The sequence below is a fragment of the Ascaphus truei genome, chromosome 17 (genome assembly GCF_040206685.1).
Source record: "Ascaphus truei isolate aAscTru1 chromosome 17, aAscTru1.hap1, whole genome shotgun sequence".
In the NCBI taxonomy this organism is placed as follows: domain Eukaryota; kingdom Metazoa; phylum Chordata; class Amphibia; order Anura; family Ascaphidae; genus Ascaphus; species Ascaphus truei.
Genome location: NC_134499.1, coordinates 12,673,436 through 12,686,054, shown reverse-complemented (window position 1 = coordinate 12,686,054; position 12,619 = coordinate 12,673,436). Strand labels below are relative to the sequence as shown.

The window sequence follows — 12,619 nt, the reverse complement described above, 5'->3', positions numbered from 1 at the left end:
ACCACGCCCCCCACGTCGCGCGCTGCCTGGAGTCCACCAGGTCACGGAACGAGTGCTGCCAGGCACCCCGTCACGCGTGCCCCGTGCCCACGGGGGCTGCAGTCTTTAAGGACTCTGTGTGCTTAGAGTCTGACTTCACTGATAATCGTTTCACAACCTGCTGCAGAGTATAATGTGACAGCTGTGTCCAAGTAATGACACAACAGTGTCGTGAAAGTTAAAAAACGCACAGTGAAATAAACCCGTGTATTACATCATCATAAAAAACAGCCCCAAATATACTCCCTAAAATACCCAAATTAGAGATTTTATGGTGTGTGACCTCTTCTAGAACATATAGAAGTTCTTGCATTACAAAAATAACATTTAAGACCTGTATTAAAAAAAAAAAACAATATGAAAAAGCAGCAAAATAAAAATGATGACTTCTTTCCCAGTAAAGTATCTGCCATTACTGAGATTTTCACTGGAACTGCATGAAAACTTCTGCGAAGCACAAAGGCTTCCACGGATATCAGGATCAATTGCATCAATATCTCACATCCTTTAAGAAGGAGCAATTCAAGCGATATCCTATAAGCGTGTGTGTTTTTTTTAAATAAATAAATTCTGTAATATTAAATAATATTAAGTACATTTAAAAGAAAATTCAACTCTTAATGCCATTTTGAATGAGTTTTAACATACTGAGCATCTTTTAATTTCTATAGCAGGTTTTAGCCATCTCCCCAGTAGTGCAAGATCTTTGCAACACTTTCCTGTTTGTGATCATTTGTTGCCAATGTTCCCAGCAGTTTGAGCTGCAAAGTGTAACAATAGATAATGTTACCTTAGTAATATCAGGATACATTGTAGCTGCTGAGTTACACTGGCAGAAGGGTAGATTGAAACTAAAAGGAAGCTGTTAAGTGAACCCTGGCAAGCAGAATCTTTGCTGATCGATAACAGGAGAACTAATCGATTGGCAGATTAGGGCATTAGTTTTCAATAAAGGTAATCAAAATAGTTTGTTTTTTTAAAGTGCCGCTTGGATTGTCTCTGGACTCATAGGCTGAGATTATACCAAGAGCTGGAGGGCCGCAGCGCTATTCTGTGACGTCACCCAGCGCTGCCGCCGCGCGGGATCTTGATTATACCAGAGAGGGAGAGCAGAGGAATCTTGGAGGCGTGGCGGAGGCGTGGCCGTGAGCGGTTCGCCCTCATTGGCTGAACCGCTCACGTGACGCGGCCGTCGCCAGAATTTTTTTTCTCAGAATCTCTTCCCCTGCCGTACGCATTGCAGTGCGGCGCCCCGCGCCCGTCGCTTGCGGTATGAGCACTGCAATTAGAAGTTACTTGTTTTGGCGCCGCGCGCGTTTTTGGGTATAATCACGGCCTAAGGGACTTATTCTCGTATCTCCCAAGTGTGACAAATCGCTTGCAAAGAGCCATTTCCGACGGGATCGGCGCGCTTTGCTATTCTGTAAGCCCGTCTCGCATGTCCAATCTGTGTCTATGGCCAAAAACCAGCGCGGCGTTGCGTACCCCCAAAACAATTACCTTACATCCAATGCAAGTGCTTATACCGCAAGCGACGGTGACATCACAGGATAGCGCTGCCACCTTGCAGCTCTTGGTATAATCTCAGCCTCAGAGATTATAATCACCGCATGTGCGTCGAAGCGAGTGCACGTGGCGCACGCCTGCCGCTGGCGCAATGTGCGATCTGTGCTTTCAGGCGACGGGGAGGCAGTGCGCAGGCGTGCGCCACGTGAACAGTTCGCCCTCATTGGCTCATTAAGTGTGAACGAATGAAATGTGAGGAAACCCCCTATTCTCTGTAGCAGGGGGCGGCCAACTCCAGTCCTAAAGGGCCACCAACAGGTTTAAGGATATCCCTGCTTCAGCACAGCTGGCTCTGTCACAATTGTATTGTATGTCTTTATTTATATAGCGCCATTAATGTACATAAAGCTGTAAAAAGGAAATCAAAGGCCCCCTTTCAATATATAGTGAGACTATTTTCCCATGCTCAGGAAGATTTAAGCTCTATTCAATTGATGGGAGCTTAAATATTCACAAGCAACGGCGCCGATTTTAACATGCTGTGAGCGAAATCCCCTAATAAAATCCAAACATCCGTATAATCCCCGATGGAGCGTGATGTCCCTCATAACCGTTCCACAGCCCACTGAGAGATATCGTTTCATGCAAAAGCTACGGCGACGTAATGCTACCAGCGCGGCGACGTAATGCTACCAGTGTGGCGACGTAATGCTACCAGCGCGGCGACGTAATGCTACCAGCGCGGCGACGTAATGCTACCAGCGCGGCGACGTAATGCTACCAGCGCGGCGACGTAATGCTACCAGCGCGGCGACGTAATGCTACCAGCGCGGCGACGTAATGCTACCAGCGCGGCGACGTAATGCTACCAGCGCGGCGACGTAATGCTACCAGCGCGGCGACGTAATGCTACCAGCGCGGCGACGTAATGCTACCAGCGCGGCGACGTAATGCTACCAGCGCGGCGACGTAATGCTACCAGCGCGGCGACGTAATGCTACCAGCGCGGCAACGTAATGCTACCAGCGCGGCAACGCAATGCTACCAGCGCGGCAAAGTAATGCTACCAGCGCGGCGACGTAATGCTACCAGCGCGGCGACGTAATGCTACCAGCGTGGCGACGTAATGCTACCAGCGTAGCGATGTAATGCTACCAGCGTGGCGACGTAATGCTACCAGCGTGGTGACGTAATGCTACCAGCGTGGCGACGTAATGCTACCAGCGCGGCGACGTAATGCTACCAGCGCGGCGACGTAATGCTACCAGCGCGGCGACGTAATGCTACCAGCGCGGCGACGTAATGCTACCAGCGCGGCGACGTAATGCTACCAGCGCGGCAACGCAATGCTACCAGCGCGGCAAAGTAATGCTACCAGCGCGGCAACGTAATGCTACCAGCGCGGCAACGCAATGCTACCAGCGCGGCAAAGTAATGCTACCAGCGCGGCGACGTAATGCTACCAGCGCGGCGACGTAATGCTACCAGCGTGGCGACGTAATGCTACCAGCGTGGCGACGTAATGCTACCAGCGTAGCGATGTAATGCTACCAGCGTGGCGACGTAATGCTACCAGCGTGGTGACGTAATGCTACCAGCGTGGCGACGTAATGCTACCAGCGTGGCGACGTAATGCTACCAGCGCGGCGACGTAATGCTACCAGCGCGGCGACGTAATGCTACCAGCGTGGCCACGTAAAGCTACGAGCGCGGCGACGTAATGCTACCAGCGTGGCGACGTAATGCTACCAGCGTGGCAACGTAATGCTACCAGCGTGGCAAAGTAATGCTACCAGCGCGGCAGCGCGGTGAAGTAATGCTACCAGCGCGGCCACGTAAAGCTACGAGCGCGGCGACGTAATGCTATCAGCGTGGCGACGTAATGCTATCAGCGTGGCGACGTAATGCTACCAGCGCGGCGACGTAATGCTATCAGCGTGGCGACGTAATGCTACCAGCGCGGCAACGTAATGCTACCAGCGCGGCGACGTAATGCTACCAGCGCGGCGACGTAATGCTACCAGCGTGGCAATGTAATGCTACCAGCGCGGGGAAGTAATGCTACCAGCGTGGCGGCGACGTAATGCTACCAGCGTGGCGACGTAATGCTACCAGTGTGGCGACTACGAGCGTTGCGAAGTAATGCTACCAGCGTGGCCACGTAATGCTACCAGCGTGGCGACGTAAAGCTACCAGCGCGGCGACGTAATGCTACCAGCGTGGCGACTACGAGCGTGGCGACGTAATGCTACCAGCGTGGCCACGTAATGCTACCAGCGTGGCAACGTAATGCTACCAGCGTGGCGACGTAATGCTACCAGCGTGGCAAAGTAATGCTACCAGCGCGGCAACGTAATGCTACCAGCGCGGCAACGCAATGCTACCAGCGAGGCAAAGTAATGCTACCAGCGCGGCAACGTAATGCTACCAGCGCGGCAACGTAATGCTACCAGCGTGGCAACGTAATGCTACAAGCGTGGCAAAGTAATGCTACCAGCGTGGCAACGCAATGCTACCAGCGCGGCAACGTAATGCTACCAGCGTGGCAACGTAATGCTACCAGCGTGGCAATGTAATGCTACCAGCGTGGCAGCATAATGCTACAAGCGTGGCAATGTAATGCTACCAGCGTGGCGACGTAATGCTACCAGCGTGGCAATTTAATGCTACCAGCGTGGCGACTACCAGCGTGGCGACTACCAGCGTGGCGACGTAATGCTACCAGCGTGGGGAAGTAATGCTACCAGCGTGGCGGCGACGTAATGCTACCAGCGTGGCGACGTAACGCTACCAGTGTGGCGACTACGAGCATGGCGACGTAATGCTACAAGCGTGGCGCCGTAATGCTACCAGCGTGGCGACTACCAGCGTGGCGAAGTAATGCTACCAGCGTGGCCACGTAATGCTACCTGCGTGGCGACTACGAGCGTGGCGACGTAATGATACCAGCGTGGCGACGTAATGCTACCAGCGTGGCGACTACCAGCGTGGCGAAGTAATGCTACCAGCGTGGCCACATAATGCTACCTGCGTGGCGACTACCAGCGTGGCGACGTAATGCTACCAGCGTGGCGACTACGAGCGTGGCGACGTAATGCTACCAGCGTGGCGACATAATGCTACCAGCGTGGCGACTACCAGCGTGGCAAATACCAGCGTGGCGACTACCAGGGTGGCGACTACGAGCGTGGCGATGTAATGCTAGCAGCGTGGCGAATACTAGCGTTGCGACTACCAGAGGGATGAAGTAATGCTACCAGCGGGATGAAGTAATGCTACCAGCGGGAGGAAGTAATGCTACCAGCGGGATGAAGTAATGCTACCAGCGGGAGGAAGTAATGCTACCAGCGGGAGGAAGTAATGCTACCAGCGGGAGGAAGTAATGCTACCAGCGGGAGGAAGTAATGCTACCAGCGGGATGAAGTAATGCTATCAGTGGGATGAAGTAATGCTACCAGCGGGAGGAAGTAATGCTACCAGCGGGAGGAAGTAATGCTACCAGCGGGATGAAGTAACGCTACCAGCGGGAGGAAGTAACGCTACCAGCGGGATGAAGTAACGCTACCAGCGGGATGAAGTAACGCTACCAGCGGGAGGAAGTAATGCTACCAGCGGGATGAAGTAATGCTACCAGCGGGAGGAAGTAATGCTACCAGCGGGATGAAGTAATGCTACCAGCGGGATGAAGTAATGCTACCAGCGGGAGGAAGTAATGCTACCAGCGGGAGGAAGTAATGCTACCAGCGGGAGGAAGTAATGCTACCAGCGGGAGGAAGTAATGCTACCAGCGGGAGGAAGTAATGCTACCAGCGGGAGGAAGTAATGCTACCAGCGGGAGGAAGTAATGCTACCAGCGGGAGGAAGTAATGCTACCAGCGGGAGGAAGTAATGCTACCAGCGGGAGGAAGTAATGCTACCAGCGGGAGGAAGTAATGCTACCAGCGGGAGGAAGTAATGCTACCAGCGGGAGGAAGTAATGCTACCAGCGGGATGAAGTAATGCTACCAGCGGGAGGAAGTAATGCTACCAGCGGGAGGAAGTAACGCTACCAGCGGGAGGAAGTAACGCTACCAGCGGGAGGAAGTAACGCTACCAGCGGGATGAAGTAATGCTACCAGCGGGAGGAAGTAATGCTACCAGCGGGATGAAGTAATGCTACCAGCGGGATGAAGTAATGCTACCAGCGGGATGAAGTAACGCTACCAGCGGGATGAAGTAACGCTACCAGCGGGATGAAGTAATGCTACCAGCGGGGCGAAGTAACGCTACCAGCGGGATGAAGTAACGCTACCAGCGGGATGAAGTAATGCTACCAGCGGGATGAAGTAATGCTACCAGCGGGAGGAAGTAATGCTACCAGCGGGATGAAGTAATGCTACCAGCGGGAGGAAGTAATGCTACCAGCGGGATGAAGTAATGCTACCAGCGGGAGGAAGTAATGCTACCAGCGGGATGAAGTAATGCTACCAGCGGGATGAAGTAATGCTACCAGCGGGAGGAAGTAACGCTACCAGCGGGAGGAAGTAATGCTACCAGCGGGATGAAGTAATGCTACCAGCGGGAGGAAGTAATGCTACCAGCGGGAGGAAGTAATGCTACCAGCGGGATGAAGTAATGCTATCAGCGGGATGAAGTAATGCTACCAGCGGGATGAAGTAATGCTACCAGCGGGAGGAAGTAATGCTACCAGCGGGGATGAAGTAAATGCTACCAGCGGGAGGAAGTAATGCTACCAGCGGGAGGAAGTAATGCTACCAGCGGGATGAAGTAATGCTACCAGCGGGAGGAAGTAATGCTACCAGCGGGAGGAAGTAACGCTACCAGCGGGAGGAAGTAACGCTACCAGCGGGAGGAAGTAACGCTACCAGCGGGAGGAAGTAACGCTACCAGCGGGATGAAGTAACGCTACCAGCGGGATGAAGTAACGCTACCAGCGGGAGGAAGTAATGCTACCAGCGGGATGAAGTAATGCTACCAGCGGGAGGAAGTAATGCTACCAGCGGGAGGAAGTAATGCTACCAGCGGGAGGAAGTAATGCTACCAGCGGGAGGAAGTAACGCTACCAGCGGGAGGAAGTAACGCTACCAGCGGGATGAAGTAATGCTACCAGCGGGAGGAAGTAATGCTACCAGCGGGAGGAAGTAACGCTACCAGCGGGAGGAAGTAATGCTAACAGCGGGAGGAAGTAATGCTACCAGCGGGAGGAAGTAACGCTACCAGCGGGAGGAAGTAATGCTACCAGCGGGATGAAGTAAATGCTACCAGCGGGAGGAAGTAATGCTACCAGCGGGATGAAGTAATGCTACCAGCGGGAGGAAGTAATGCTACCAGCGGGATGAAGTAATGCTACCAGCGGGAGGAAGTAACGCTACCAGCGGGATGAAGTAACGCTACCAGCGGGAGGAAGTAATGCTACCAGCGGGATGAAGTAATGCTACCAGCGGGATGAAGTAATGCTACCAGCGGGAGGAAGTAATGCTACCAGCGGGAAGAAGTAATGCTACCAGCGGGAGGAAGCATTGCTATCAGCGGGAGGAAGTAATGCTACCAGCGGGAGGAAGTAACGCTACCAGCGGGAGGAAGTAACGCTACCAGCGGGATGAAGTAACGCTACCAGCGGGATGAAGTAACGCTACCAGCGGGAGGAAGTAATGCTACCAGCGGGATGAAGTAATGCTACCAGCGGGATGAAGTAATGCTATCAGCGGGAGGAAGTAATGCTACCAGCGGGATGAAGTAATGCTACCAGCGGGATGAAGTAATGCTACCAGCGGGAGGAAGTAATGCTACCAGCGGGAGGAAGTAATGCTACCAGCGGGAGGAAGTAATGCTACCAGCGGGAGGAAGTAATGCTACCAGCGGGAGGAAGAAACGCTACCAGCGGGAGGAAGTAACGCTACCAGCGGGAGGAAGTAACGCTACCAGCGGGAGGAAGTAATGCTACCAGCGGGAGGAAGTAACGCTACCAGCGGGAGGAAGTAACGCTACCAGCGGGATGAAGTAACGCTACCAGCGGGATGAAGTAACGCTACCAGCGGGAGGAAGTAATGCTACCAGCGGGAGGAAGTAATGCTACCAGCGGGAGGAAGTAATGCTACCAGCGGGAGGAAGTAATGCTACCAGCGGGAGGAAGTAATGCTACCAGCGGGAGGAAGTAATGCTACCAGCGGGATGAAGTAAATGCTACCAGCGGGAGGAAGTAATGCTACCAGCGGGAGGAAGTAATGCTACCAGCGGGAGGAAGTAATGCTACCAGCGTGGTGAAGTAAATGCTACCAGCGGGAGGAAGTAATGCTACCAGCGGGATGAAGTAATGCTACCAGCGGGATGAAGTAATGCTACCAGCGGGATGAAGTAATGCTACCAGCGGGATGAAGTAATGCTACCAGCGGGAGGAAGTAATGCTACCAGCGGGAGGAAGTAATGCTACCAGTGGGAGGAAGTAATGCTACCAGCGGGATGAAGTAATGCTACCAGCGGGAGGAAGTAATGCTACCAGCGGGAGGAAGTAATGCTACCAGCGGGAGGAAGTAATGCTACCAGCGGGATGAAGTAATGCTACCAGCGGGAGGAAGTAATGCTACCAGCGGGAGGAAGTAATGCTACCAGCGGGATGAAGTAACGCTACCAGCGGGATGAAGTAATGCTACCAGCGGGATGAAGTAATGCTACCAGCGGGAGGAAGTAATGCTACCAGCGGGATGAAGTAATGCTACCAGCGGGAGGAAGTAATGTTACCAGCGGGAGGAAGTAACGCTACCTGCGGGATGAAGTAACGCTACCAGCGGGATGAAGTAATGCTACCAGCGGGATGAAGTAATGCTACCAGCGGGATGAAGTAATGCTACCAGCGGGAGGAAGTAATGCTACCAGCGGGATGAAGTAATGCTACCAGCGGGAGGAAGTAATGCTACAAGCGGGATGAAGTAATGCTACCAGCGGGAGGAAGTAACGCTACCAGCGGGATGAAGTAACGCTACCAGCGGGATGAAGTAACGCTACCAGCGGGATGAAGTAACGCTACCAGCGGGAGGAAGTAACGCTACCAGCGGGAGGAAGTAACGCTACCAGCGGGATGAAGTAACGCTACCAGCGGGAGGAAGTAACGCTACCAGCGGGATGAAGTAACGCTACCAGCGGGATGAAGTAATGCTACCAGCGGGATGAAGTAATGCTACCAGCGGGAGGAAGTAATGCTACCAGCGGGATGAAGTAATGCTACCAGCGGGTGGAAGTAATGCTACCAGCGGGATGAAGTAATGCTACCAGCGGGAGGAAGTAATGCTACCAGCGGGATGAAGTAATGCTACCAGCGGGATGAAGTAACGCTACCAGCGGGAGGAAGTAACGCTACCAGCGGGAGGAAGTAATGCTACCAGCGGGATGAAGTAATGCTACCAGCGGGAGGAAGTAATGCTACCAGCGGGAGGAAGTAATGCTACCAGCGGGATGAAGTAATGCTATCAGCGGGATGAAGTAATGCTACCAGCGGGATGAAGTAATGCTACCAGCGGGAGGAAGTAACGCTACCAGCGGGAGGAAGTAACGCTACCAGCGGGATGAAGTAACGCTACCAGCGGGATGAAGTAACGCTACCAGCGGGAGGAAGTAATGCTACCAGCGGGATGAAGTAATGCTACCAGCGGGATGAAGTAATGCTATCAGCGGGAGGAAGTAATGCTACCAGCGGGATGAAGTAATGCTACCAGCGGGATGAAGTAATGCTACCAGCGGGAGGAAGTAATGCTACCAGCGGGAGGAAGTAATGCTACCAGCGGGAGGAAGTAATGCTACCAGCGGGAGGAAGTAATGCTACCAGCGGGAGGAAGTAACGCTACCAGCGGGAGGAAGTAACGCTACCAGCGGGAGGAAGTAACGCTACCAGCGGGAGGAAGTAACGCTACCAGCGGGAGGAAGTAACGCTACCAGCGGGATGAAGTAACGCTACCAGCGGGATGAAGTAATGCTACCAGCGGGAGGAAGTAATGCTACCAGCGGGAGGAAGTAATGCTACCAGCGGGAGGAAGTAATGCTACCAGCGGGAGGAAGTAATGCTACCAGCGGGATGAAGTAATGCTACCAGCGGGAGGAAGTAATGCTACAAGCGGGATGAAGTAATGCTACCAGCGGGAGGAAGTAACGCTACCAGCGGGATGAAGTAACGCTACCAGCGGGATGAAGTAACGCTACCAGCGGGATGAAGTAACGCTACCAGCGGGAGGAAGTAACGCTACCAGCGGGAGGAAGTAACGCTACCAGCGGGATGAAGTAACGCTACCAGCGGGAGGAAGTAACGCTACCAGCGGGATGAAGTAACGCTACCAGCGGGATGAAGTAATGCTACCAGCGGGATGAAGTAATGCTACCAGCGGGAGGAAGTAATGCTACCAGCGGGATGAAGTAATGCTACCAGCGGGTGGAAGTAATGCTACCAGCGGGATGAAGTAATGCTACCAGCGGGAGGAAGTAATGCTACCAGCGGGATGAAGTAATGCTACCAGCGGGATGAAGTAACGCTACCAGCGGGAGGAAGTAACGCTACCAGCGGGAGGAAGTAACGCTACCAGCGGGATGAAGTAATGCTACCAGCGGGAGGAAGTAATGCTACCAGCGGGAGGAAGTAATGCTACCAGCGGGATGAAGTAATGCTATCAGCGGGATGAAGTAATGCTACCAGCGGGATGAAGTAATGCTACCAGCGGGAGGAAGTAATGCTACCAGCGGGAGGAAGTAATGCTACCAGCGGGAGGAAGTAATGCTACCAGCGGGATGAAGTAATGCTACCAGCGGGATGAAGTAATGCTACCAGCGGGAGGAAGTAATGCTACCAGCGGGAGGAAGTAATGCTACCAGTGGGAGGAAGTAATGCTACCAGCGGGATGAAGTAATGCTACCAGCGGGAGGAAGTAATGCTACCAGCGGGAGGAAGTAATGCTACCAGCGGGAGGAAGTAATGCTACCAGCGGGATGAAGTAATGCTACCAGCGGGAGGAAGTAATGCTACCAGCGGGAGGAAGTAATGCTACCAGCGGGATGAAGTAACGCTACCAGCGGGATGAAGTAATGCTACCAGCGGGATGAAGTAATGCTACCAGCGGGAGGAAGTAATGCTACCAGCGGGATGAAGTAATGCTACCAGCGGGAGGAAGTAATGTTACCAGCGGGAGGAAGTAACGCTACCTGCGGGATGAAGTAACGCTACCAGCGGGATGAAGTAATGCTACCAGCGGGATGAAGTAATGCTACCAGCGGGATGAAGTAATGCTACCAGCGGGAGGAAGTAATGCTACCAGCGGGATGAAGTAATGCTACCAGCGGGAGGAAGTAATGCTACAAGCGGGATGAAGTAATGCTACCAGCGGGAGGAAGTAACGCTACCAGCGGGATGAAGTAACGCTACCAGCGGGATGAAGTAACGCTACCAGCGGGATGAAGTAACGCTACCAGCGGGAGGAAGTAACGCTACCAGCGGGAGGAAGTAACGCTACCAGCGGGATGAAGTAACGCTACCAGCGGGAGGAAGTAACGCTACCAGCGGGATGAAGTAACGCTACCAGCGGGATGAAGTAATGCTACCAGCGGGATGAAGTAATGCTACCAGCGGGAGGAAGTAATGCTACCAGCGGGATGAAGTAATGCTACCAGCGGGTGGAAGTAATGCTACCAGCGGGATGAAGTAATGCTACCAGCGGGAGGAAGTAATGCTACCAGCGGGATGAAGTAATGCTACCAGCGGGATGAAGTAACGCTACCAGCGGGAGGAAGTAACGCTACCAGCGGGAGGAAGTAATGCTACCAGCGGGATGAAGTAATGCTACCAGCGGGAGGAAGTAATGCTACCAGCGGGAGGAAGTAATGCTACCAGCGGGATGAAGTAATGCTATCAGCGGGATGAAGTAATGCTACCAGCGGGATGAAGTAATGCTACCAGCGGGAGGAAGTAACGCTACCAGCGGGAGGAAGTAACGCTACCAGCGGGATGAAGTAACGCTACCAGCGGGATGAAGTAACGCTACCAGCGGGAGGAAGTAATGCTACCAGCGGGATGAAGTAATGCTACCAGCGGGATGAAGTAATGCTATCAGCGGGAGGAAGTAATGCTACCAGCGGGATGAAGTAATGCTACCAGCGGGATGAAGTAATGCTACCAGCGGGAGGAAGTAATGCTACCAGCGGGAGGAAGTAATGCTACCAGCGGGAGGAAGTAATGCTACCAGCGGGAGGAAGTAATGCTACCAGCGGGAGGAAGTAACGCTACCAGCGGGAGGAAGTAACGCTACCAGCGGGAGGAAGTAATGCTACCAGCGGGAGGAAGTAACGCTACCAGCGGGAGGAAGTAACGCTACCAGCGGGATGAAGTAACGCTACCAGCGGGATGAAGTAATGCTACCAGCGGGAGGAAGTAATGCTACCAGCGGGAGGAAGTAATGCTACCAGCGGGAGGAAGTAATGCTACCAGCGGGAGGAAGTAATGCTACCAGCGGGATGAAGTAATGCTACCAGCGGGAGGAAGTAATGCTACAAGCGGGATGAAGTAATGCTACCAGCGGGAGGAAGTAACGCTACCAGCGGGATGAAGTAACGCTACCAGCGGGATGAAGTAACGCTACCAGCGGGATGAAGTAACGCTACCAGCGGGAGGAAGTAACGCTACCAGCGGGAGGAAGTAACGCTACCAGCGGGATGAAGTAACGCTACCAGCGGGAGGAAGTAACGCTACCAGCGGGATGAAGTAACGCTACCAGCGGGATGAAGTAATGCTACCAGCGGGATGAAGTAATGCTACCAGCGGGAGGAAGTAATGCTACCAGCGGGATGAAGTAATGCTACCAGCGGGTGGAAGTAATGCTACCAGCGGGATGAAGTAATGCTACCAGCGGGAGGAAGTAATGCTACCAGCGGGATGAAGTAATGCTACCAGCGGGATGAAGTAACGCTACCAGCGGGAGGAAGTAACGCTACCAGCGGGAGGAAGTAACGCTACCAGCGGGATGAAGTAATGCTACCAGCGGGAGGAAGTAATGCTACCAGCGGGAGGAAGTAATGCTACCAGCGGGATGAAGTAATGCTATCA

The 12,619-nt window shown here is 53.4% G+C and overlaps 1 protein-coding gene across 1 annotated transcript in view; it reads right to left on the bottom strand.

The window, feature by feature from the left end:
- The window catches only part of GRIN2B (glutamate ionotropic receptor NMDA type subunit 2B), a 375,272-nt gene that overhangs the window by 289,968 nt on the left and 72,685 nt on the right, over positions 1 to 12,619 (bottom strand). The window lies entirely within an intron of this gene.